General features: G+C 52.0%; 1 protein-coding gene across 12 annotated transcripts in view; it reads right to left on the bottom strand.

The window, feature by feature from the left end:
- The window catches only part of SHANK2 (SH3 and multiple ankyrin repeat domains 2), a 548430-nt gene extending 524941 nt beyond the window's left edge, over positions 1 to 23489 (bottom strand). For 8 of the 12 annotated variants that reach the window (XM_060302793.1, XM_070046074.1, XM_060302788.1 and 5 more), the window contains exon 1: positions 22350 to 22521. The gene's annotated coding sequence lies outside the window, so the exon portion shown is untranslated. Of the gene's footprint in view, positions 1 to 20597; positions 21372 to 22349; positions 22526 to 23362 lie in introns of those variants that run through there. The other 4 variants (XM_060302789.1, XM_070046075.1, XM_060302792.1 and 1 more) reach the window with 4 other exon arrangements.
- Between the last annotated feature and the right edge of the window lie 3601 nt (positions 23490 to 27090).

Below are 27090 nucleotides of genomic sequence, written 5' to 3'. Positions count from 1 at the left end.
TAGAATCCAATCCATTTTGCGGAACAAATATGACCCTGATACTAAAACCATACAAAGAGAGTACAAAAAAGAAAACCACAGGTGAATATCTCTCATAAATATAGACATAAAAAATCCTTAATAAAATATTATCAAATAGAATTAAGCATTATACGAAAAGAATTATATATCATGACAAGTAGAGTTTATTTCTGGAATGCTAGGCTGGTTCAATATTTTTTTTAAAAATCAATTTATAGGGACTTCCCTGGTGGTCCAGTGGTTAAGAATCTGCCTTCCAATGCAGGGGACGCAGGTTCAATCCCTGGTCGGGGAACTAAGATCCCACGTGCTGTGGGGCAACTAAGCCCACGTGCTGCAACAAAAGACCCCACATGCCACAACAAAGATCCCGTGTGCTGCAAATAAGACACGATGCAGCCACATACGTACATACATAACTATTTTAAAAATAAATAAAAAAATAAAAATAAATGTATGTAATACACTATACCAACAGGCTAAAGAAGGAAAATCAGATGGTCATAGCAATCAACGCAGAGAAAGTATTTGACAAAATTCAACATCCGTCTGTGAAAACATCTCTCCCAAAAATAGGAAGAGGGGAAATTCTTCATCTTGATCAAGAGCATTTGCAAAACTTCATGTCATCAGCTAACATTATTCCAAACAGGGAAAGACTAAATGCTTTCCTTTTGTGATGAGGAACACGGCAAGGATGTCTGCTCTCATCATTCTCATTCACCATAGGGGTAGACGTTCTAGCTAGCACAAAAGGCAAGAAAAGGAAATAAAAAGCATACAGATTGGGAAGACAGAAATAAAACTGTCCCCATCTGTAGATGACGTGATTGTAGAAAATCCCAAGGAATCGCCAAAACAACACCTCCTAGAAATAATACATGAGTTGTGAACAAGGTCACAAGATACATGATTGACATATAAAAGTCAACTGCATCCCCACATACTAGCAATGAACATGTGGCCACCAAAATTTATAATCCAATACCGTTTACCATTGCTCAAAAAATAAAATACTTAGGTGTGAATCTAACAAAACACGTACAAGACTTGTACACTGAAGTCTACACGAATCGGTGAAAGAAATCAAAGAACATCTAAAGAAGTGGAGAGACATACCCTGATCGTGGAACACAGTCAAGACGTCAACGCTTCCCAAATTGGGAAGAGTTGGGTGGGACACAATCCCAGCAAGACTTTTTTGTGTGTATATAGACAATATTATTCTGAAATTTACATGGAAAAGCAAAGGAACCAGAATAACTAAAACGAATTTGGCAAAGAATAAAGTGAGGGCAATCAGTTTACCCAATGTCAAGACGTACACGGCCAGAGTAATCAAGGCTGTGTGGTTATGGAGGACAGATAGGGACACAGATCAACAGAGAGCCCAGAAACAGACCCACACAAATACACCCAGCTGAGTTTTCTTTATAAGTTTATTTATATTTGTATTTATTTATTTTTGGCAGCCTTGGGTCTTCGCTGCTGCCCGTGTGCTTTCTCTAGTTGCAGCAAGCGGGGGCTACTCTTCTTTGCGGTGCCCGGGCTTCTCTTGTTGCAGAGCGCGGGCTCTAGGTGCACGGGCTTCAGTAGTTGTGGCTCTCAGGCTCAGTAGTTCTGACTCACGGGCTCTAGAGCGCAGGCTCAGTAGTTCTGACTCACGGGCTCTAGAGCGCAGGCTCAGTAGTTGTGGCATACGGGCTTAGTTGCTCCATGGCATGTGGGAGCTTCCCGGACCAGGGATTGAACCCATGTCCCCTGCGTTGACAGGTGGGTTCTTAACCCCTGCACCACCCAGTCCCCCAGTTGATTTTTGACAAAGGCATAAAAGCAACGTCCCCCAGTTGATTTTTGACAAAGGCATAAAAGCAACTCAATGGAGGAAGGATGGCCCCCTTCAACAAAGGGCGTTGGAGCAACTGGACATTGATAGACAAAATAACGGCCATGAACGTGAGCCTTACACAGTGACCCAGCAATCCCTCTCCTCGGCATACATCCAGCAAAACTCTAATTCGAAAAGACACATGCACCCCAATGTTCACTGCAGCACTACTCACAATAGCCAGGACATGTCCATCAACAGACGAATGGATAAAGATACGGTACATATATACAATGGAATATTACTCAGCCATAAAAAAGAATGAAATGATGCCATTTGCAGCAACATGGATGGACCTAGAGATTATCTTACTAAGTGAAGTAAGTCAAAGACAAATATCATATGGTATCGCTTACATATGGAATCTAAAATATGACACAAATGAACATATCTACAAAACAGAAACAGACTCACAGACATAGAAAACAAACTATGGTTACCAAAGGGGGAAGGGGTGGGGGAAGAGATAAATTAGGAGTTTAGGATGAACAGATACACTACTATATACAAAACAGATAAACAACGAAGGCATACTGTATAATGCAGAGAACTGTATTCAATGTTTTGTAATAACCTATAATGGAAAAGGATCTGAAAAAGAATAGATAAATATCTATATATGTATAACTAAATCACTTTGCTGTATACCTGAAACTAACAGAACATTATAAATCAACCATAGTTCAATTTTTAAAAAATCAACTCAAAACAGATCATGGACTTAAATGTAAAATGTAAAACTATAAAACTTTGGAAAAAAACTTCTCACAGGAGAAAATCTTCAGGATCTAGGGTTAGGAATGCCAAAAGGATGCCAAAATCACAATCCACACACAGAAAAAAAAATCAATAAATTGGATCTCATCAAAATTAAAACCTTTTGTTCTGTGAAGAAGAAGATAAAAGTACAAATCACAGACTGGGAGAAAATGTTTGCAAACCACACGTCTAACAGAGGACTAGTGTTCAGAATATAAAAAACTCTCAAAACTTAACAGGATAAAAACCAAACCATCCAATTAAAACAGGGACAAAAGACATGCAGACATTTTACAAAGGAGGATAGCGAGATGACAAAAGAGCACATGAAAAGATGTTCAAAACATCATTAGCCACAATGCCTTTTAAAGTGCAATGAAACATCAAGAAATTATAAATCTTTTAATTAAATGCTTCTTCAGTGTATCTTAAAAAAACACATCATTAGCCACTAAAGCAATGCAAATTAAAACCTCAGGGACATATCCCCACACCAGAGGGGCTAAAGTAGAAAACAGTAAAATTCTGTGAGAAAATGGGCAAACTCTCACATTACTGGCGGGAATACAAAATGGGACAGCCATGTAGGAAAACCGTGTAGCTGTTTCTTAAAAATCTAAACATGCAACTACCATACGACCCAGAAACTGCACCCGTGGGCATTTATCCCAGAGAAATGAAGGCTCACGTTCACACAAAAACCTGAAAACTAATGTTTATAGCAGCTTTATTCGTAACAACCCCAAACTGCAAACAACCCAGGTGCCCCTCCAAGGGTGACGGGTTAGACAAACTGACGCATACACACCATGGAATCCTACTCTGCATAAGAAAGCAGGGACCACGGATACGCAACAATCTCTACGGAGTTTCGATGACAGAGAGAGAAGCCAACACCAGAAAGTCACTTACTGTGTGATTCCACTTCTGTATAATTACTGAAATAACAAAATTATAGAGATGGAAGACAGATGAGTGGTTGCCAGGGGTTGAAAAGCAAGTGAAGCAGGAGGGAGTCTGTGGGGCTATAAAAGGGCAGCATGAGGGATCCGGGTGCTCATGGAAACACTTGTATCTTGACCGTGTCACTGTCAATGTCCCTGTGCTGAGATGTTGTCCATTTAGTTCTGCAAGATACTAGTCATGGGGCAAACTGGGTAGAGGGTACAGGGGACAGCTCTGTATTATTTCTTAGAATTGCAATTATTTTAAAAATAGTTTCCTTTTATTTTAAGAAGTACCTTGTGGAAAATGAAACTAATGAAAAGAGGTTACAGAGAGTTGCCATGTGACCCAAGACGTATGATTCTACTCCGAGGCGTAGAGCTAAAACAGATAAAAACACATGTCCACACAAAAACCTGTATCCTCATCTTCATAGCAGCCCTCTTCCTAATAGCCAAACAGTGGAAGTAACCTAAATGTCCACCAACTGATGACTAGATAAATAAAATGCGGTCCATCCGTGCAATGGAATCTTATTCGGCCACAAAAAGACACGATGCACTGACACACGCTACCACGTGGATGAACCCTGAAAAGCACGATGCTGTAAGTGAAAGAAGGTAGACATAAAAGGACCTCACACATCGTACGGTTCCATTTACATAAACTGCTCTGAATAGGCACAACCACAGAGACAGAAAGCGGATGAGGGGCTGCCGGGGTCCGGGAAGGGGAGGGGGGATGGGGGGCACTGCTAATGGGTACGGGGTTTGTTTTGGGGGGAACCAAAATGTCCCAAAATTGATTGTGGTGATGGCCGTACAATCCATGAATACACTAAAAATACACCGCCGTATACACTTTAAGTGTGTGGATCGCATGGTATGTGAAATATACCTCAAATTGTTGAAAAAAGCAAGCAGTGACTGGGTTCTAGGAAACTTTAAAAGCACCCACTTCAGAGCGATCCTCCCTGGCGCCCACGGAGAATCACTAAATTATTGAACCGTTTTAAAATGTTAGCCATCAGCGTTCTGCAGCTATTTTTAGCAGTGCCCAGCCCATCATTCCTAAGGAGATGGAAATCGGAACTGTGAAGCGTTCTGAAACAGCTCTGTAACCCCCAGGCTACGCCCCAGGCACAGAGTAGCCCCGGTGTCCTGGGCTGGGAGTCAGGAGGCGCTAGCCTGTGCCCTGGACAGACCCGGCTGCCCCAGCCCCGCGGGCCCTTCTCTGGAAGACCAGGGCTCCCAGAGTCAATCTGCCTGGTTCCAGCCCCGCTCTGCCACCACCCCCGACCGCGTGCCAGCTAATTCTGTGAAATGGGAATGCGTGAAGACGCCACCTGGAGTCCTGAGGATTAACTGACCACGCACAGGTGGCTCCCCCCCACGGGCACCCCAAAACAGAGGAAATGTCACCACCTCCCTCTCATCCAGAAAGGCAGCGGGAATGGCCCCACACTGCAGGTCCTCCCCTTAGTGAGGAAGCCGATTCTGCCAAACTGGTCCAGGAACGTTCCTAGCAGCATCATACACAGCAGTCAAAAAGTGGAGCCAGGGACGTCCCTGGGGGTCCAGCGGTAAGATTCCATGCTCCCAACGCAGGGGACACGGGTTTGATCCCTGGTTGGGAAACTAAGATCCAACGTAATAAAAAAAAAAAGTGGAAACAACCCAAGGTCCATCAACAGAAGAAAGGACAGACACAATACGCTCTATCCGTACAAGGGAGTATTATTCACCCATCAAAAGGAATGAAGCATTGACACAGGCTACAACGTGGACGAACCTTAAAAACATTCTGCTCAGTGAACGAAGCCAAGCGCAAAGGACCTCATGTCGTGCGATCCACTTCCATGAAATGTCCAGGGCAGGCAAATCCGTAAAGACAGAAAGCAGACGGGGGGCTGCCAGGGGCTGGAAGGGACTGTCTGTGGGTTTCCTTTCGGGGTGATGAAAACTAGCACTTTTTGTACTAAATGCCACTGAACTGTACGGTTTTCAATGGTTGACTTTACGTTCTGTGTATTTCACCTCAATCATAAAAAAGAGTCTCATTCTCAACCGCTCACGAGGGTTCAGAATCCACTTTACAGAGCGAGGGAGGAAAAAACCCTGAAACGAGGCAAAATGCCAACACTGTCAGGAATGAGGAGAAAAGGGAAAACTCTCTGATCCTCGACTTTTGTCATAGCAACCTTCCACAGCCCTCGGGGGGCGGCGGGAACGCGTACACCACCTCCCCACCGTGCTGTCCACCCCACTGCTGAAGTCATCTGATCTACCCATTCTCCCGAAGAGAAAAGCGAGGCCCAGGTCCCGCAGCAGCTGAGCGGCCCAGCCGGGACCAGAGCCAGGGCCCGGCTGCCCCATCCTGCCGCTTTCTGCCTCTGGGAAATCGCTCCTCACAAAAGCAGGACCCAGTGGGAAGTCCCCGTGGCCCTTGACCTCCACGGAACACTCTTAACTCTCCTCTGCCCCGGCTCCATTACCAGAGAGGGCAAAAGTGCAGGTGGGAGTGAGCTTCGTAACAGCTCTCGTGTAAAATTATTCAGAAACAAAGTTAAAATATTAATTACGCCCGCCAGCTGAACCACAGAGCCCGTGACCCCTAACAGCGTGAAACCCCAGCTGGCCCCTCCACTGGTGCCCTTGATGATGGGTGACGATCATGACCAGCAGCTGGGGGAGCCTAGCTGCAGACGGGGCTGCACCAAACCCAGACGGGGTGCGCGCCTCCCTGGACCTTCTGCCTGGGGACGTCCTCTCCCAATGACCCTAGACTTGGCCATTATGTTCGCTTCAACCAAACGGGCCAGAGCAAAGGGACGCGTTCTCGCCGCTCTCGGGAGCCCTGCAACTACTACCCAGTGACCAAGCCAGGCTGGCCCGTGGCAGGGTGAGAGAGGGATGATGCAGTTACCCCCCAACCCCTGCCAACAACCAGCCCACCCGGGAGACGTGAGTGAGGCCTGCCCACCAGCGGACCACAGGTGAACTCAGGAATCATCGGAGTCCTACTCAAATGGTCCACTTTCCAAATTGCGAGGTAAATAAGCCAGGGGTCAGCAAGTGATTGGCCTGTGGGCCAAAGTCAGCCCACGGCTTGTTTCTCTAAATAACGTTTTATCGGGGCACAGCCATGCCCATTCACCCCACTGCTCTTGCTTTGTAGAGACACTGTACAGCATGAAGCATGGAATATTTACTCTCTGGCCCTGAAATAAACAGTGGTCGTTTTCCCCAAAGTTCTGGAGTGTTTTGTTCTGCAGGTTGTTAGCTGACATGAGCTCTGTCTAATTGTTACTGATTAGGTGGGCGTTACCATCCCACACAGCGGAGGATCAGGCAATGCCCGAGGCCACACAGGTGGGCCACACAGGCAGCCTCCGCAGAGCGGAACTGAACTCTGGTTTGTCCGACACCAAAGGCCCCGTCATCTTGCAGGCTTTTCAGAAAGGGCTCTTAACTGGATGACTAACTGAATAAATATTCCACCCCGACCTCCCAGGTCCTCTCCTCCCTCTTCAATAAAAGATGGCAGGATAAAATTTCAAATGAACAAGAGCACATCCGTGTCAGCAGCATCATCTGAGAGCCAAGAAGGTCCGCTCGAAACAGCACCTTCCGCCGCGCAGCCCAGCCATCTGGGGCTCCCGCGGGGCAGTGGGTGGGGGAGTGCCCCTCGCTGAGAAACCCTCCGTGGGAACTTTCCGGACACACCAGGGAGCGGAGGAGCTCAGGTGGGCCCCCAAGGCTACCGATGACCCCTGCAGGGGCAACAGGTACCCTGGAGGACTGCCGGGTCCCCTCCCCACCCCCGTCATCCGGAGCCCCTACATAAACTTACAGCCCTACATAAACTTACAGCTGAGGCCAGAGGCTCTGCAGAGACCAGACGGGGCGGGAATCCACAGCGGGGCCTGAACAGGCTGTCCCAACAGGACAGGGGGAGCGAGCTGGCAGACTCCAACCTGCACATGACGCGGGTCCAATCCGAACAGAGCAAGTACACACAGGTGTTGCCAATAATGACGATGAGCGCAGCTCACGGTACACCAAGGCCCATCAGAGTGAGATAGGCGGGGACCTGGGACCCTTGGCTGCAGTGCTGCCGTGCTTGCACCTGGACAAACGTCTCCTCCAGCTACAAAATACAAAGAAACTCTAAGGGACTAAAAATAACTGCATGCGTGTGCAATTGGGGCATATTCTGGACAAGATACAAACAGACCAAAAAGCCCGACTGCCGCTTCTGAAGAGCCGGGAGCAAAAGCAGGGCACTGGGCATGCCCCCTGCACACGACACCACCACAAAGAGGTGGGCAAACCCCCCAAGCCACCCCTCCAGCTCGACCCCTGGACACACCCCTACCGCCCCCCATATAAAGAACCAGCTTGCCTCCCACCCCCGCGGCGAGTGAGCAAGCAGGGGGCCCAGGGAAGCCTTGCCTGAATTTCTTGTCTGGCCTCGGATGAGTTTCTGTTGATTAAGGAGGCCGAGAACCCTGGTCGGTAACAACAGTCTGGATTTTATGCAGATGATCTCATTTAATGCTCAAAGCCACTGGAGAGGTGTTATTACCCCATTTTCAGGATGAGAAAACTGAGGCCCAGAGAGGTCAGCTGGCTCACCCAAAGACACACAGCAGTCACGTGGCAGAGCTCAGGCACCACCTACTTGGAGGACACACAAGCATGGACCAAGGGTCGTGGACCAAAGATCCTGGGGCAAGAGCAGAGACGGAAAACAACTGCAGCCCTGCCCCGTCCTGGCCAGCGCCATACTCCCCATCTGGCCAAAATCCTCCAGGCCAAACACCCCCGACTACGGCCTTGAAGAAGGACGCTCTGGAACGCTGCACACGCTCATCCCCACCAGGACAAAGGCACCGCCCAGGTTCAGAAGCACATGTGAGAAGCTGACCCCGCCTACATCCTCCTCCCCCCTCCCAGAGGTCGGGGGAGGGGGCTATCCAAACTGAGTCACAGGCGCGGATTTCCTAGTAAGTGGCCAGTCAAGGCCACTGGGCACCAGGATGGACAGACACACGGGGAGAGAAGCTGGACAAAATCCTCACATCCCTCCAGCTCTGAGACTGGCCTGGTCAAAGCGCAAAGGCACCTGCTGGGCTCAAAACCCCAGTCGATGCACCTCTCTGGGCCTCAGTTTCCCCTTCTGTAAAATGGACATAAAAATACCTCCCCCCAGGGATGGATTGTGAAGATGCCACGAGACCGCAGGCATGAACGTGCCTGGCACCGGTAGGCAATGAAACGTATTCTGACAAAGTCTGGCGATAAAATGCAAATAATCAAAACAATGAATCAAGCTACCCACAAGGATATAGGTAGCTATTATTTTATTTTTCTTCTTTTATCTTATTTTATTTTATGTGATGGCATTGTTAATAGAAAATATTTAACCGTTTCTTTATTATGATGTCACCAAGTAAGCCTGGTAAAGAAATCATTTCTGCCTCACCACACGGGGCATCGTGGAGCTGACGGGACGGTCTGTTACCTCGGAGGCATTTCCTGTCTTCTGGGAAAGTACCACCCCCACCACAGGCCACTGACCCCACAGCCAAGCACGTGTTACATTCTGCTGGGGAATCTGCCGGGTGTCCCAGGTGACTGCACAACCCGAAAGCCTTAGGACCACGTGGACACCCCAGCGGGGACCAGAAAACTGCCCATATGTCTGGGGCAGCAGTGAATGTTAAATAATAATAATATTACTCCCAGACACTTCCAGTAAGAATCCAGCTTTTTTGGAGAACAGACCCCAGAAGCTATTTCACTGGGCCCGGTCTGGGTAGAGAATCTACACCAACCCACAGTGGCCTCGGGGTTTGGGGGAAGCTGCCCGGCCCTGGGGACCTGGGGTCCGGCAGGAAACCTACTGGGACCTGGCCAGGTCCCTTCTCCTTCCTGAGGCCCAGTGTTCTCCCAAAAGCTGGACCTGGGCCCCCCAGCACAAACATTCTAGAACCCTGACCAATCCTAAATTAGCTCTGGGGTCCCCTCCCACCCCAGTCTCTCTGAGAGGTGGGCCTGAGCTCCACCCTGGGGTAGAAGGCTGGGATGATAGAGGTTCTCACCTCTCTCCCTTTTACTCCAGTGAAGATTCTTGGCTGCTAAACCCAGGAAGCACGTCTGCAAGAAGGGGGCTCCGTCTGAGAAGAAGACAGTGGGGCGACAAGGTAGGAGCAGGAGGGACTGGGTGGCGGGGGACAGGGGACAAGAAATAAGGAAGCTGATCCCAGCCCCCAGTAAGGGCTGCTACAAACCCGTGCTGGCAGCAATAGAATTCAAGCCACCAAATGCAATTTTCAATTTCCTAGTAGCCACGTTTCAAACAAGAAAAGAAAAACCCAGTTGAAATGAATACTTATATTTTACGGAACCCAATACATACAGAACAGCGTCCCTTCAACTTGTGGCGCTAGCCACGTTTCAAGGGCTCGACAGCCACGTGTGGCTAGTGCCACCACACTGAATGGACAGAAGTGCTCGGTGGTAGCCTGGGTCCCTTGTCAAGGAAGCGTCTGTCCAGTCGCTGAAGATAAGACACCGGCTCAGCGCTTTGGCGTCACCCTGGTCTGGCTGAGCCCCTCCCTGGGTCCGGCATGTCTGAGCCTGACCCGCCCTGCCATGTGCTGGCGGGGAGCCCTGAGCTGACCCACCCCTCTGAACTGGCTCCTTTTCTCAACCACAGAATGGAATAATTTGCAACGTGGCTGTTTGCGGTCTAAAGGAGATCATACCGCCAAGTCTCAAAGCTCCTTTGAACGGGATTGTAAACACACATGGTGGACTTAGAGCCAGATCGATAGAAAACCAATCCCCACATGAGCTTGGGAGCTGGATCCGTGACAGAGGGGGAGAGGCAAAGCCAGCAGGGGCGGGGGCAGGTCCTCCTGTACTGAAACAGACAAATCACATCCCGGCCTGAACATTCTAGAACCCTGACACAAGGGCCAACACAAGGGCCCTGGCCTGACACATGGGCCAGCTCCTGATGGCATAAAAATAATAAACGAATATAGAGCAAGCCATTAAAGTTACTAGAAGAGAATACAGGAGAACGTCTCATGACAACAGGGTAGGGATGACTCGGAACTGAGAAACCCTGAGGCACCACAAGGCACCAGGTAGTGAATGAGTGACATCTTGCAGAAGGGCATCCCCTCCCTGCTTCTCTCTCTGCCCTGACACCTTCCTTGGTCCTGCCCGAGACCTGGATGAACCCACAAAGGTGAGACCCAGTTCCCAGGCCTTTCCTCCTTGGGAGATGGGAACACGGGATATGGGAGGAATCGTGCTCCACAATTTCTCCAACAGACAGAGTCATTCCCGCTTTGTGGAGAGATTCAAGAAGAAAGATGGGCCTCTTTCTATGGGAAAGCAGCCTGGGTGAGACGAGAGGTTGAGCTCTGCAGTCCCAAGACCAGATGGGCCTCGGGCTGGTCACCGCTTCAAAACGTGCTTTCTGAAAGGAGGGGCTTGAATACCCACGTTCATGGCAGCATCATTCACAACAGCCAAAAGGTGGAGGCAACCGAGTGTCCACGGACGGATGAAAAGATACACAAAACGTGGTCCATCGGCACAACGGAAGATTACTGAGCCTTAAAAAGGGAGGAAATTCACAGACAGGCTACAACATGGATGAAACTTGAGGACGTGATGCTCCGTGAAATAAGCCAGACACGAAAGGATAAATAATGCGTGATTTCATTTATACGAGGACCTACAGTCATCACATTCATAGAGAGAGACAGTAGGATGGTGGGGCCCGGGGCTGGGGGAGGGGGACAGTAGGATGGTGGGGCCCGGGGCTGGGGGAGGGGGACAGTAGGATGGTGGGGCCCGGGGCTGGGGGAGGGGGACAGTAGGATGGTGGGGCCCGGGGCTGGGGGAGGGGGACAGTAGGATGGTGGGGCCCGGGGCTGGGGGAGGGGGACAGTAGGATGGTGGGGCCCGGGGCTGGGGGAGGGGGACAGTAGGATGGTGGGGCCCGGGGCTGGGGGAGGGGGACAGTAGGATGGTGGGGCCCGGGGCTGGGGGAGGGGGGGGGAGTGAGTGCCGAATGGGATGGGGACAGAGCGTCAGTTTGGGAAGACGGAAAGTTCTAGAGATGGATGGAGGTGAGGGTTGCATAACAATGTGAATGTGTAATGCCACTAAGCTGTACAGTTGAAGTGGTTAAGATGGTGAATTGCGCGTTACATGTACCTTAACACAACTTAAAAAATGTTAAGTGCAAATAAGTGTTTTCACATCAATTTCCATCAAATTCTTCACTTCTTATTTAGCACTTCCTCCCCTCCTTCTCTTTGCTCAGGTGCCGGCTTCTCAGGGAGGCCCACCCTGACCACCCCTCCCCCCCAGCCCCCTAACCGAGCTCTCCTTCCCTCCCGGACCACAGAGGTGCCTCTCTGTTATCTCTCTTCTCATTATTTGTCTCTTCTGGCTAGAACTAACGCTAAGCCAGCAGAAGGAAGGAAATAATAAAAGTGAGGGTGAAAATTAATGAAAAAGAACAGAGAAAAACAGAGAAAAATCAATGAGACCATAAGTTGGTTCTCTGAAAAGGTCAGTAAAATCGACAAACTTTTCACTAGAATGATCAGGAAAAAAAAGCGGGAAATACTCAAATCACCAAACTCAGAAATGAAGGGGAGACACCTAGCAGCCTCACAGGAACAAAAGAGAGGACGAGGAAATGCTATGAACAACTGCGTGACAATAAATTAGACGGTTAGAGGAAACGGATTTCAGTGAGATGCAAACCAGCCACCGTGATTCAAGAAGAAACAGAAGATCTGGACATACCCAGACCAAGCAGAGAGCGAGTTAACAAATTCAAAACTGCACAGAAAGACAGGCTCAGGCCCAGGGGGCCTCACTGGTGAATTCTACCAAACATTTAAAGAAGAATTAGTATCTCAGAAAGACACACGCTCCCCTATGTTCATAGCAGCACTATTCACAATAGCCAAGATACGGATGAGCAACCTACATGTCCATCGATGGATGAATGGATAACGAAGTTGTGGTACATATATACAATGGAATACTACTCAGCCATGAAAAAGAATGACATAATGCCATTTGCGTTTGGCATGGACCTAGAGATTACCATCCTAAGTGAACTAAGTCAAACAAATACCACATGATATCACCTATATGTGGAATCCTAAATATGACACAAATGAACTTATCTACGAAACAGAAACAGACTCACAGACATAGAGAACAGACCTGTGGTTGCCAAGGGGGAGGCTAGGTGGGAGAGGGATGGATTGGGAGTTTGGGGTTAGCAGATGTAAACTATTATATACAGAATGGATAAACAACAAGGTCCTACTGTATAGCACAAGGAACTGTATTCAATATCCTCTGATAAACCATAATGGAAAAGAATATTTTAAAAGAATGTATGTATATGGATAACTGAATCACTTTGCTGTATGGCAGAAATTAACACAACATTGTAAATCAACTATACTTCAATTTAAAAAAGAATTAATATCAATTCATCACCCACTTTTCCAAAAAATAGAAGAGAACACTTCCCAACAATTTTTTGAGGCTGCTGTTACCATGATACCATCCCAAGAAAACTACAGACCCGTAGCTCTTACGCACATACACACGAAAAGCTCAGCAAATACTAGAAAACTGAACCCAGCAGCATATAGAAAGGATAATAAATCATGACTAAGTGGGATTCCTCCCAAGAATACCAAATCGGCTTCCCATCAAAAAATCAATTAATGTAAGACACCGTATTCATAGAATAAAGGACCAAAAGCAGCTGATCATCTCAAGAGATGCAGAAAAAGCACCTGACAAAATCCAGCAGCCCTTCAAGATATAAACACTCAACAAAGAAGACACGAGAACTTCTTGAACCTGATGAAGGGCAGCCACAAGAAACCCACCGCTAACGTCACAACTAACGGTGAACGGCTGGATGCTTCCCCTCCCCCGAGATCAGGAACCAGACACGGACGCGCTCTCTCACCATTTCTATTCAACACTGTACTGACGGTTCTAGCCAGGGCAACTAGGCACGAGACAGAAGCATCCAGATTGGAAAGGAAGAAGCATGGAAGTTCTCTCCTCCCTCCCGCTGGCTGCCCTGGTCCCCCCACCCCACCTCTGTCCACCGGTCCCTCTGCATGTGGACCCTGGTAGCAGAAAACAGCCTTCTTGCTTTACAATGTTGCCACGGCTCCCCACCTGTCACTGCCACACAATTTAGCTCCTGGTGACATCACACACACAAGTTACACCCCTAAGAGCAAAGTACCAGCTGTGGATCAGACCAGCTCCCGCCTGGCTGAGCCCACATCCTACCACCCTAGCCTCTGCCACCAGCGAGCCTGTCCCATGGGGTGGGGACCACCTGATGACCTTCTGGGGTCCCCAACTAAACTTCACAGATGCATCCTGAATGACAAGAAAAGGGACACGTGTTAGAAACATCCACCCGACTACAGGGCAGAGCCAGCTTTCAGACCCACACCCTGTCCGTGTTGCCAGTCCCATGCTTCTTCAGGTGGTTCTCAATGTATGATCCAGGGAACCCTGGGGGGGTTCCGCAAAGCCCTCTGAGGGGGTCTATGAAGTCAGACCATTTTCATAATAACACTAAGACGTTAGTTGTTATTTCACTCTCACCCTCTCCCAAGTGTACTTCAGGGTTTTCCAGAAGCTACACAACATGTGATGTTGCAACAGACTAAATGCAGAAGCAGATACAAAAATCCAGCCATCTTCTGTTAAACCAGACAGTAAAGAGATTTTGCAAAAATGTAAAACACTCTCTTCATTTTTTCTTGTTTTGAAAAATAGCTATTTTTCATAAAAATATTTTATTTACAATAACACATGTAGGTTTAGTACTCTCATTTTTAAATGCATTACTAACCAAATAGGTTTAAATTCTCTTTTTAAATTTCTAGCAGGATAAATATCAGGAGATACAACGCACATAAACAAAAAGCTCTCTGGGGTCCTTAAAAGCTCTTCAAAGATGGGGCTTCCCTGGTGGCGCAGTGTTGAGAGCCCGCCTGCCGATGCAGGGGACACGGGTTCGTGTCCCGGTCCGGGAAGATCCCACATGCCGCGGAGCAGCTGGGCCCGTGAGCCATGGCCGCTGAGCCTGCGCGTCCAGAGCTTGTGCTCCGCAACGGGAGAGGCCACAGCGGTGAGAGGCCCGCGTACAGCAAAAAAAAACTCTTCAAAGAGGCGAGTGGGGTCCTTAGACCAAAAGTTTGAGAAGTCCTGTGCTACCCTGGCCCACTCGCCCTGAAAGGAGCAGAAAGGTCAGCTTGGGCATCACCCCTGAGATGACACAGAGGATGGGGCAGGATGGGTCCCTAATTCTGCACGTTGGAGTGGACGGCTGCCTGGTGTAGGGTCCTGGCAGTCAGGTCAGCTCCCTCTGCCTTGGTTTCCTCCCCGGAGAACGAGCATGAGGATACAAGTGCCCATTTCTCGGGTCTGTGGTGGGAATGGAGTGCGTCTGCACGTGGAGCCTTGCACAGCTCACACACTCGCTGTTACCCTGATTTTCACAATGTAAAGTCATCGAGATGGTCCACCGAGGGAGAGAGACGGACGGAAAGACAACTCCGGGTGCCCGTTTAGCCCCACAGTGACAGTGACAGTCCTGGGTCCCCCAATACACCCCTGACCCTGGTCTGAGTGGATGTCCCTCCCCCACGACCCAAAGAACCTCATCAGAAAGAGAAACAGATCAAGAGGCAGAGCAGAATCCTACCGACTCAGCACAGACACCCACGCCGTCACTCACCAGCCTGGGACATCCCCAGAAGGGACCCCAAAGAATCAAAACACACCAACACCAGGCGGCCTCATCCCACATATTTCTGGACCATTTCGCTGCAGGAAAGCCAAGAAGCCTTGAAACTCTTGGGAACCAAGGGTGTGCCGTTCACCGCCCCAGGTTTGGAGAATAATTAACCTCACACGCCAGGCTCGCCACAACCGTCTTCAGGAATTCCACCCCCACCTTCATCTGGACTCCGAGTTTTAACAAAATAAGCATCTAACCGCAGCTGATTTTCTCCCCACCCTCCCGTCCCAGCGCACCAGCTTTGTAAACATCCCAGAGGTAATCTTGGTGGATGTAAATTCACGTGCCACCTGCCACGAACCGACATCCCGGATGTGGGTGGCAGGGAGCGGCCAGGCCTGAGTGCAGCTACTGGGCTGGCCCGGTCTGAACCCTCAGGGTGAGGCCAAGAAGGAACAGGCCAGTGGCCTGACTGGTTTTGTGACTTCCGGAAGCTGAATACACATGTGGGAGGGGAAGTGTGGAACCACTGGTGCTGTCCAGCTCCAAGGACAGGGTTACTCCGAACCGGTACCCCTCCGGAACCCTGGGATACAGAGAAACAGGACCTGGTCCTTTCCCGGGGACCTGCCTGCCTGCTGATGGGGTCTACAGGCAAATCCCTATCGTTTGCCACACCCCGCCCCGGTTGATGGGGGGTCAGGAAAACTCCCAGACAGGAGCTGCTGTGCCATGTGCTTTCTGGGGTGCAGTAAGCTGCCTCCTCCGCCCCCAACCCAGCCTTCATCGGCCCCGGGGCAGGGAGCCCAGGCTGAATTTTCAGGAAGGTTCAAAGGCTCATTTCCCTCCTCCAGGCCGGCCTTCAGCTCTGCTCAGGATGTGTGACCCTCTCCTCGTGCCCCAAGCCTCCTGGGACCCAATCTGGCAGGACACAGACCCCACTGCTCCGTCCTGCCCTTCCTCAGGCTCAAGCCACACCATGGGCCCATCAGAGCCCCTGGGAAAGGGTCCTGGCGGTCCAGGCTCCTGGCCAGGAGGATGGGCCCTGTTTCTCATTTCTCCTGTGCAGCCCTGGGAGGAACCCTGAGTGTTGACAGTCTGGGGCAGGACACCCCCATCCACAGGGCCTGGCCCATGTGGAGCACACAGGTGGCATCCTGTGTCACTCTGTCACCTAGGTGTCAACCCTGTCCCCAGGGGGGGAAATCACCTGCCGGAACCCTGAGGGCAGGGCTGAATTCTTGCCCATTTCCCTCTCCTCCCCTGCAGGGGGCTCCAAACTGGGGTGCGTGGACCCTTTCCAAGGGGTCCAGTCTAAAGGGAATCAGTCTTTTCTGAAACAGCCCAGTCACAGAGAGGCCTGGGGTCTCCCTCTTCCCAGCAGCCCCTCCCATCTTTCACCTTTGAAAGGCCGTCCAGCCGCCTCTGAATCTCGTGGGGAGGGGACTCCCGGATACCAAACAAAGGGGGAACTTCACCTAAAGCTTTAATTTAAATACCAAAAACACCCACCGCCTGATCGCTGAGAGAGGCAGTTCCAGGAACATTTTCCTTTTTCCATTTCTAAAAATCTCTAATGTATATATAGTGTTTGATCACAGGGCTTTCTCAATCCAGAAGTGACTTTTTAAAAAATACTTAGTGACTTGAGGTTACAGAAAATTTTAAAAATCAATGTATGTATTATTTTTCTTGCAGAGAAATATGCTTGATCGATTAATAAAAGACCCACAAGCATAAAAGTCTATTATATCAGGATACAACTCCTCGGGGAAGTGGGGCTATAAATCCAGGAAAGGAGAGGAGCAAACAGCATCCCCTAAAGGCCCTCCAGGTACCTGTCAAGCAAAGGTGGGTGTCAAGCCACACTTTGGGCCGCAGTGGATACGGTTAAAGTCAGGGAACAGTTACTTTTCAAATGTCAATATTTACCTCACAGACCACGTTCTACGTCCTCGGCAAACATTTAAACCTACGAAGCACAACTTTAAAGGCGGACCTGAAAATGCCTGGGGAGTCTAGGGAAATGGTTCATAGAAGGATCTGGGGTGGGTATAAACTAATTCAGGGTGCAATTCTCTCAGCTTTGCTGGGTATCTGCACTGTCCATACAAAAATGTTGCAGGAAACGTGTGAGAGGACATACAGTTTTTTTAAACAATGTTAAGGGAGTCGAGAGGCAAAAAGAAATTTGTTTGGAAGAAAGCTGTCCCAGCGAGGTAGAGCCAGTGATTATCCACCTGACGGAGGCCTCCAGGTGCACCTCCCAAATCAGGCCTTTTTAACTGAAGCAGCAGCTCAGGACTCCGGCCAACCATCTTCCTCAAAGTGCGTTCCTAGAACCCCTGACAGTGGCACCCTCTGGGGAGCTCCCGGCCTGCTTCTTGGGCCTCAGACAGAATTTCTGTGGGGTGGGCCAGAAGCCCCTCACCCGAGAGGCCCATCATATGAACTCTGGCCTTTCAGGAAGGACTACCGTCCTGCGTGTGTGGCGCTAGCGTTTGTTTGGGATTGCAAATAACTAGGTCTGGGGCGAGAAACGGAGCCCCACCTAACTTCTCTGCAGTTAACACTTAATGCTTTGGGTCTCTCTTTGGCAGGGAGAGCTGGTAAAGGGAGTAATACGCTACTTTTGGAAGATAAGCCTGGACAGTTTGAAAATGCTAAGTTTGGGCACATTATTTAACCCTGGACCTGCACCCTAGAAACCAGCAGAGCAATAAAACGTTGTGTTGTCCAGGTGCCCATTGACATTTAGAAGGAATTCCAGAAGACACTTGAGTGTGGGCAGGTCTGTGAAGACAGCACAGTGTTGTGACCTGGGGGTGCCCAGAGACCCTTTCAGGTTTCCTATGAGGTGAGGACTTGTCATAATGACGCTACGATATCGGCTTTTCTTCCCCATTCTCAAGTAAACCTGGATTTTCTAATGAGTGGAAAGCAGATGCCCATGAGAATCTAGACGTCATAACAGAAAGATCCATGTCAGTTTCTAATGGATTCATGAATTATCATAAAGGTGACTGTATACATAAGAAAAAAACAAGAAAGGGGGCTTCCCTGGTGGCGCAGTGGTTGAGAGTCCGCCTGCCGATGCAGGGGACACGGGTTCGTGCCCCGGTACGGGAAGATCCCACATGCCGCGGAGCGGCTGGGCCCGTGAGCCGTGACCGCTGAGCCTGCGCGTCTGGAGCCTGTGCTCCGCGGCGGGAGAGGCCACAACAGTGAGAGGCCCACGTACCGCAAAAAAAAAAAAAAAGAAAAACAAGAAAGGAAGGTAGGAAGGGAGGGAGGGAGGGGGAGAGAGAGAGGGAGGAAGGGAGGGAGAAAAAGAAAGAGAGGAAAGAAAGGAAGGAAGGAGAGGGAGGAAGGGAGGAAGGAAGGAAGAAAAATCTGCAGCTTTGACATCTGGAGCCTGTGGCTTCATTCCATCCTGAGAGTCAAGGAAAGGACTCTGAAAACCTCACAAGGACAATTTTTAAACCCTGTCCCACCCCTTCCTGCACTGGCTTCCTGCAGCCAATCACCGGGGGCCCTGCAGCTGCCCACTAGCTCCCAGCAGCCCTGAAGGCTTCTGCTGCCTACCCCCTTCCCCCCAACCCCCGGAAGTGACACACGCCTCAGTTGGTCCATCCCCGGGGCATAACCATCAAGACCGACACAGCTCACGACCCTGAGCCCCGGGCAGCCTCTGGGATCTGCCCCAGTATTGGGCGTGGGCTCCCCTTTCCCTTCCGTTAAAACTGCAAACCCCTTGAGTGGTGGGAAGGCCTGTGCTCGATGCATTCTTGTCCCCCAAAGACCCATCTCAGAACAACCACTGGAGCCACTGACATTAACATTTTTAGCCCCTTCCAAGCATTTCTTGAACCAGCTTTCAAAGGAAAAAAAAAAAGGCCTATCACCTCAAGAAGTGTGATCAGAAACTCTGGTTTTCACTTTCTGGCTACAGTTTTTCTCACACCACAGTAACAAGAAAAATCATCTTCTAACCACATGAATTCTCCCACCGGGTGACGTGTGCGGTGTGCAGGCTTAAGGGCCGGGCTCTCCCAAGCTACCTGGGTGCGACCCCAGCTCACCGCGCACTAGGTGTGTGGTCTGGGGCGAGTGGCTCCACTGCTTCGAGCTTCAGGCCCCTGATCTGTAAATTGGGAATAATAACCAATCGCACCTCTCTCCTTCCGGAGTTTTGAGAGACTTGGATGAGGTCATCTATGGCGAGAGTGCAGCGCCAGGCCAGGCAGAAGGTGAGAACCTGACAGCTGACAGAGCAAGAACCAGACCATTCCCGCCAGGTCCCAGGGCAATGCAGACACCCCAGGCCTCATCCAGGTGTTTTTAGATCCCCCACCCCCTTCCTTTCCCAGACTGGGTTGGGGATGCTCTCTGTGCCCTACAGCACCCAGCGGTCACCTCCATCACAGCTCCTGTCCCACCGTGCACTGATGGTCCAATCCCCCTCTTCTCCCCGCTGGCCTGGAACCTCCCGTGGTGGTCTGCTGTGGCCAGCTTTGGCCGTCAGGTGATTATTTGTTGACTCGACTTTACAGTGTGCAGAGAAATTCCGATATAACCTAGATCACCTCGGAATGAATGGCAGGCCCCTCATTCGGGTGGGCGGGTCAGGTGCAGTGGCCAGGTCACAAGGGTCACCCGGCCCTGCTCCGAGCCCTTCACCCAGTCAGTCCCAGGTGAGGGCTGGGGGCTCCCAACATGAAAAAGTCCAGGTCTTTGTTTGGGGTGCTTTCCTCCCCACCCATCCACAAACTACCCCCTCAATCAAAGCAGAGGATTCAATAAATTTGCCCCAGGGGTCACATGGATGACCGAAGACCCTAAATGTTCCCTCCCTAGGGCCCAGGACAAGGCAAGCCTGGACAAGCCAGGACAAGAAATGTACTTTTCTCTTGGTCTTTCCACCCACGCTCCCCTCCGCCCCACCCCACCCAGCCCAGGAGTAACTATGGACTCCAGATCCAACAGCCTGCCACCAAGCCGTGCCTTCAGTTGACAGAGCAGGAGCTGGAATCCTGGGGAAACGTGTCCAGCGGTCAGGGGCTGGGGTCCACACTGAATTCATCCCCACCATTCCCTTAGCAACCCCCAAACTGAGCCCCACTTCGGAAAAGGCCCCTGTACTCACCCGAGGTGACAAGGACACCAGAACTCTATCATTTAGGACTCCAGGACATATTCAGAAAGAAAGCGAGTAGGATAAAGAATTATTTTTCTAGAAAAATCAGTTCAACTAGTGTTTCCCTGCACACTCCCGGCACGTTTTTCGTATGTCAAGCTTTTTCTTCCATCCTTTTTCCCCAGCACCGATGAAATATAAAATGCAATGCTATCTTGGAACAACACCATCTTCCTCCTGGTGGCATTGCTCACATCGGACCCCCTGCCGAACCCTCGATGATCCAGGCTTCTCCTAAATAGGGCCCCCACCCCCCGCGAGGCTTGGACCAAATTGGTGACCCTTAGGTGCCAGCGTGGGGGCCTTCCTCACAACCCCAAGCACTTCAAGAAAAAAAAAAAAATGAATGAAGGAAAGCCTCTGGGAAATTCACCTGAATGTGAATAGGGCTTTCTAAAGCAAATTGTCCTTGGAGTCAGGAGGCAAAAAGATTGCCTCCGCAAGCCCACCGCCCAAAGGGATCTAATTTGTTATAGGCAGACAAGTGCACTCAACAGTGCCCACTGGGAACCACCTTTACAGACAAAATCACTTTATGCGTAAAGGACTCCTTTTGATTCTTGAAGAATTCCAGCCGCTTCCACTGGGGCCCAAAGAAGCACCAGCTTTCCACCCAATTCTTTCTTCTTGGAAAAGCAGAAATTCCTCAACATAATAATGGAACCCGCTTCCTTGATAACACTGCACTCCAGGAGTCTTACATCCAGACACTTGTAAAGCAGCGTAATTCCTATTAAGACAAGGGTCTCCCTCTGGCCTCCTTAAGGACACCGTGACTTTCTGGGCAAAAATCTACGCTACCATTTATTAACCCCCCCTTAGGGCAGCCACATCCACCTTTCCCCCCCTTAATCACTGCCGAACCGCCAGTGGGCACAAAGCTCCAGGCAGACAGATGTTCAACCCCTTTATCAAAACGCAGCCTTGTTATCGCGGACAAGTGGTTTGAAAACTCGGGTCTCCAAAAGCAGCCGCTTCCGGGGTCTCTTCTGGTCGTCCCGAAACCCCCAGGCGCGGAACCGGTGGTCACTAATTATTTAACGCGGACAGCGCGGCACTTGGATGGAGGCTGAACCCAGCGCCCACGTGCTCTCCCTGCGGCCGGATCAGCAAAGCCGAGGGACAAGTCCCAGGTAGAGATCAAGGCGCCCTCAACGGAGGACTTCCGAAATTATCTCTCTGATTCTTGGAGCTTAATTTAATTAGCGGATTGACCTCATTAACGTTCGAACTTGAGTTTCAAACAAAAAGAGGTCACGAAACTATCCAATTTACGACCTCGAACTTCCACGCGGAAACCACTTTATTTTCGGAAGGCCTCTAAGGACTCCCGGGACCGTGGCCACAGCTGCCGGCCACGGGCCCCGCAGGTACCGCGGCCTGAGTTCCCACCTGGGAGCCCGAGCGCCTTCTCAGATCCGTCTGCCCGGGGTCGATTTAAAAGCTCCGCCTGAAAGCCCACTGTCACCAGCAGAGGCGTCGCCCCCTTCGGACGCCCCCAGCCCCACGGAAACACTGACCGCGCCCGCGCGCCCGCCCTCCCATCCCGTGCAGTGTCTGCGCGCAAACCCGCGGGAGGCACGCCGCTGGCCCGCACCCTCCGAACACCGGCGGCGAGGTCATCCGGCCCCGGCAGCAAGGTCCACCCCTATCCCCGCACCCTCCGAACCCGGGCAGCGAGGCCCTCCGCGGGGATCGCACCTGCGCGCACAATCCAGCGGTCCCAGCTCCAGCGGCGAGTGCGCGGTTGGTGTCTCCAGGCGCCCCCGGCGCCCGGACACCCAGCGGAGGCGCCGGGGCCGCGGGCTGCGCGGGCGGATCGATGCCCGGGCGAAAGTTGCCAGGGAAACTTGAGCAACTCGAGCCCGCCGGTGCCAGCCTCCTGCATAATTCACGGGAGGCGGCGGCGGCCAGGCGCGGGGGGGCCGCTCATCGGCACCAGCCGGGCCCCCCACCCCGGCTGGGGCGCGCGGCGGGCAGAGGCCGGGCACCTGGCGGGGGCTCTGCTCGGCCCCGGGGACCGGGGATCCACTCGCGACCCCCGGGCCTGCGCCAGGTGCACCGGCCCCGGCCTCGCCGAGCCCGCTGCTCCAGCCGCGCGCACCTGGGTGGGAGTTCTGGGCGCCGGTGCGGAGCCGGGGGAGCCGACGCAGGGTCTCCGGGGACCTGGCGACGGCGGCGCCTGTCTCCGCCCCCGCGCGCCCCCTGGCGGCCCTGTGCCAGTTTTACCGCCGGGCATGCGGGCCCAGGTACCCGGGCCAGCGGGCGGCGACCTAGGGCAAGGAGATCCCAGGCAGGGGGCGGAGGTAGGTCCACCTGCGTTACCCCAAGGGAAGGCGCTGGAGGTGAGAGGGTTCATGCGCGCGGGGGACAAAGGCGGTGCTCCTGCGCTCTGCCCCCAGGCCGCTTCCAAAGCATTTTAAACCGACCCCTAGTCCAGAAGGAAGACGGGGGAGTTGGGGGGGGGGGGTCTCTACAGAGAAGCGACCCCACCAGGACGCGAAGAACGCTTGCCCCAACCTCACATCCTCAGTCTCTGTGGGCCCGAGACTGCGCGGACCCGCTGACTCCTGGAATCCAGACGCACCCAAAACGCAGCCGGTGAGGACGATCGGGCGCCCGAGGGCCACCTCCTGTCCTTCCCGGCCGCACGGGGTGCCTCCGCCACCCCGCCCCGCTCGCGAAGCTCACCGAGCCCCCCGCCGCCGCCTCACCTGGCTCGGGGCGCAGCTCAGAGAGTCCGGTCCGGTCAGAGCCGCCAGGGAAGGGCTGGCGTCCGCGCGCACCTGGCTCGGCCGCGGGGACCCGAGCGACGCCGCGCCCAGCCCGGCCGGAGCGCGGGAGCCGCCGCCGCCGCCGCCGCTCAGGTGTCCGGGTAGGGGGTGGGGACGCCGCGGCCCCGCCCCGCTTTGCAGCCGGGCCGGGGGCTCCCGGCAGGGGCAGCTGGGCCGTCCCTCCCCTCGGCCGGGAGCGGGCGGTTGGGACCGGCAAGGCTGGGGGAGGGGTCCCCTTTCGGCCAAAGGGCGCGCGCGGCCGGGGACTCAGGCGCGCCCCCCGCCCCGGATCATTCCGCACCCCCCGGAGGCCGGTCAACCCCTCCCCACCCGGCCCCGGCCGGCTCCCGCCTGCCGTGGCGACCCGCGCGCGGCGTGCGGGATCTGTTGCGGCAGCCCGGGGCCGCCCCGCCCGCCGCCCCGCCCCGCCCCGCCCCGGGCTGCGTGGCTCGCCGGCCACACAACCGGTGAAACCCAGCGGACCTGAAAGTCCCTGAATTTTGCAAAGCCCGGTTCCTTCTGCCCAGCCGGCTCCCGCCCCAGAGTGTTTTATGTTCACAGGATTCGGAAATACAGAGGCTGATTGCCCATCTGAAGGTTTGCAGAGCAGATGAAAACTTTGTGCCTGGGTATTCCGCCGCCATCAGCCTCCCGGGCCACCTTGCACCTGGATGGGCGCTTCGTCCAGGGCGTGCAGACGCGTGTCTCGGCCAGCGGCCCTCCCAGCCGGGAAAAGCTTTAGCGGGTGGAGGAATTAAAACCAACCGCTCAGATGAATCCTGAAGTCGAAAAGGCACCCTCCGGAGACGCCCGGGAATCCTATTGTTATCCAGGCCTCCGGGATCGCTAGGTTTGCCAAAACCCAAAGCGGGGCGGGGTGTCCTGAGCCTCAGGCCCCCAGCACCGAGCTGGGACGGTGGCTTCCCTCTTCCCAACCTGAGGTGCGAGCAATCGGCTCACAACTTTTCTCAAGACCCTGGTAATTCACGGGTCACTCCACCTGTCTCTGAGTAAGCTAGGGAAGTTTCTGAGTCCTGGGATTTCCAGTGTTCTGCAAAGGGGGAGCACCTGCTGCCGCCAAGATGTGCAAGCCTGAAGGCGGCTTGGAGGGGCTGGCAAACACCGGCGTCCAGGCTGTGATGTAGAACAACGTACTTCCAGGACAGCAAGCCTTCAACTATGCAAAACCTCAATCCATGTCTCCCCGTGAAGAATAAATATATATATTTTTTAAGTCAGTTTTATAGGACATGCCTGAGAGATTTGCATGGGCCGGTGACATCAACATACCAAAGGCAAAGTTAAATATTGGCTCTAGGTACTTTTTTTTTTTTCCTGTTTGCATAATTGTCCCACATTTCAAAGAAGTCTTTAAAAGCACTTAGATTAAAAAAGAAAAGAAAAGAAAAGAAAAAAATGTTGTGTTTGGGGCCTAGTATTTCAGGACACACATGGGGTAAAATACCGTAACTCCTTTAGGGCAGCTGCCAAGATGCAAGCTCCTTTCTCTCCTCTGCTCCCTTAAGCATGAGATTCAATAAAATATTTATTGAATGAATAAAGGAGGCAATCAATCAAATAATAATAATCCTTCAAACAGGAAGAATGAAGCCCAGGCGGGATCTTGCAGGCATAACTTCTTTGGCCTGGAAGCAGGGGATCCTGCTGGGGGGGAGGGGGAGCGGAGGGGAGGGGAGGGGAGGGGAGGGGGAGGGGTGGCCAGCAGAATGTTCTGATGTTCTTTGGGTTTGTCAGTGGCGGCTCTTCTGGGAAGTGGCTTATAGGGAGTGAGGGGGCTGGGGGAGTGCTTTCTTCCACAAGTCCCCCCATGACCCCAAATAAAACGTGTTATCCAGGGAATTCCCTGGCAGTCCAGTGGTTAGGATTGCACGCTGTCACTGTCAAGGGCCCAGGTTCAAACCCTGGTCGGAGAACTAAGGTCCCAGAAGCCGCGTGGCGAAGCCCCCCCCCCCAAAAAAAAAAGTTATCTGAAGTGGCGTGTTTGCCACTACTATATTTAAAATAGATAACCAACAAGGACCTACTGCATAGCACAGGGAACTCTGCTAAATATTCTGTAATATCTAAATGGGGAAAGATTTTGAAAAAGAATAGATACACGTATCTGTAGAACTGAATCACTTTGCTGTACACCTGAAACTAACACAACTTCGTTAATCAACTATACTCCAATATAAAATAAAAATGAAAAAAATATAATAAAGTGGCTTGTTTGCCCTACAACTCCAAACTCTAGTCCCTAAGATATCATCCCCTCCAACCAGATTCCCACCCCCCAAACTCTCTTGCTCGGATTTCTAGAACCATCCTGCAGAGAGCAGAGGAAGCAGCTGTCCAGAATGCAGCCAGGGACACATTGCTGCTGTGCTCACGCGGGGCTCCAATGCCAAAGCCCTTCTGCTGTGTTCAAGAAATACTTCCCTGGGGGCCCAGTCCTCTGCCAGCCCGTCCACCCAACTGGACGCCCCTCGGCCACCCGCTCCAGTGCCTCTGATCTGTTTGTTGCTCAACAACAGGGCTCTGTGTGCGGCGCATCTTTTGGCATTTTAAGGACAGTATCCTGCTTTCGTCCCAGTTTCTCTGTGTCCATTTCGGTATCCAGTTCAGCCTTGTACGGATTGGGCAACGTCCTTCCAGTCTTCAAAAACCTCTTGTGAAAAGGCTGGGGATCCAAAAACACTGCAGCGATGCCTTTACTCACTCGTTGATGCCCTGAGAACGTGTTTCAGGGTAGGGGGCACCCTCAGCCCCTGACTGCCCGTGCCTGCCAGTGTTTTGCCCCTTCGGGCATCCCTGTGCACAGCTCGTTTGAAGCGATCTTCCTGGTGGACCCGGAGCAGTCACGTCACAGAGCACCGTAACTCCATCTCAGTTTAGGAAAAGGGAAATCATCCTTTTTGCTTCTCGGTGTCAGAACTGCCTGTTTTTGCTTCTGTAAGCTGCCTTTACCTGGACGCACCCCACCCCCCTACATGTCTGATGATGCGTGAATGAGCTAGCAGAAAGATGTAACGCTCTCCATCTCTGAGCTTTTCTTTTTCCTTGTGAAACCTGAAGCATTCGACCATCAGTCACAATATTTCTGGGTTGCCCCCTGAGCACGGGGCACGCCAGGACTTCCCAGAAAGAGTAACTGCTTTACAGAGGACTAGAAACTGCGGCGTCGTACCGTGAAGAGATGCGAGCGTAACCAGCTCCTCTGCCCTGGGAAAAACATTATAAATATTTTGTGGCTTTGATTAACCCAGATGTTCATTGCATTCAGCGGTAGGCTTGGTCCGTCCCTCCCGAGGAGAAGGTCCGGGGTTTGGGATGCTGGAGGCCAGCATCCTTCTTCAGAGAAGGGTTCTTAGCCTACCCAGATGGGAAGGACCTAGCCCAACCCTTCAGTTTACACGTGGGAAACTGGGCAGCAAGGATATATGGGACTCACCCAAGGACATGCGGTCAGAGCCAGGTAAAATCAGGCATGCACAGGGGAAGCCTGGTAAGCAGGAAAAGGTTGGTGCTCCAGCCAGCAAGTTTGCCCCATCCCCCCATCCCTGCCAGCCTCCCCTACGCTTCTGCAATTTTTTCTACATGTTTTCCACTGTAGCAAGAGATCCACTTCCCTCATGTTCCCGCACATCAAATATTGGCCCATACAC

The sequence above is a fragment of the Globicephala melas genome, chromosome 8 (assembly GCF_963455315.2).
Source record: "Globicephala melas chromosome 8, mGloMel1.2, whole genome shotgun sequence".
In the NCBI taxonomy this organism is placed as follows: Eukaryota; Metazoa; Chordata; class Mammalia; order Artiodactyla; family Delphinidae; genus Globicephala; species Globicephala melas.
Note: the sequence above shows the minus strand (reverse complement) of the source record. Positions and strands in the feature narration are given on the sequence as shown.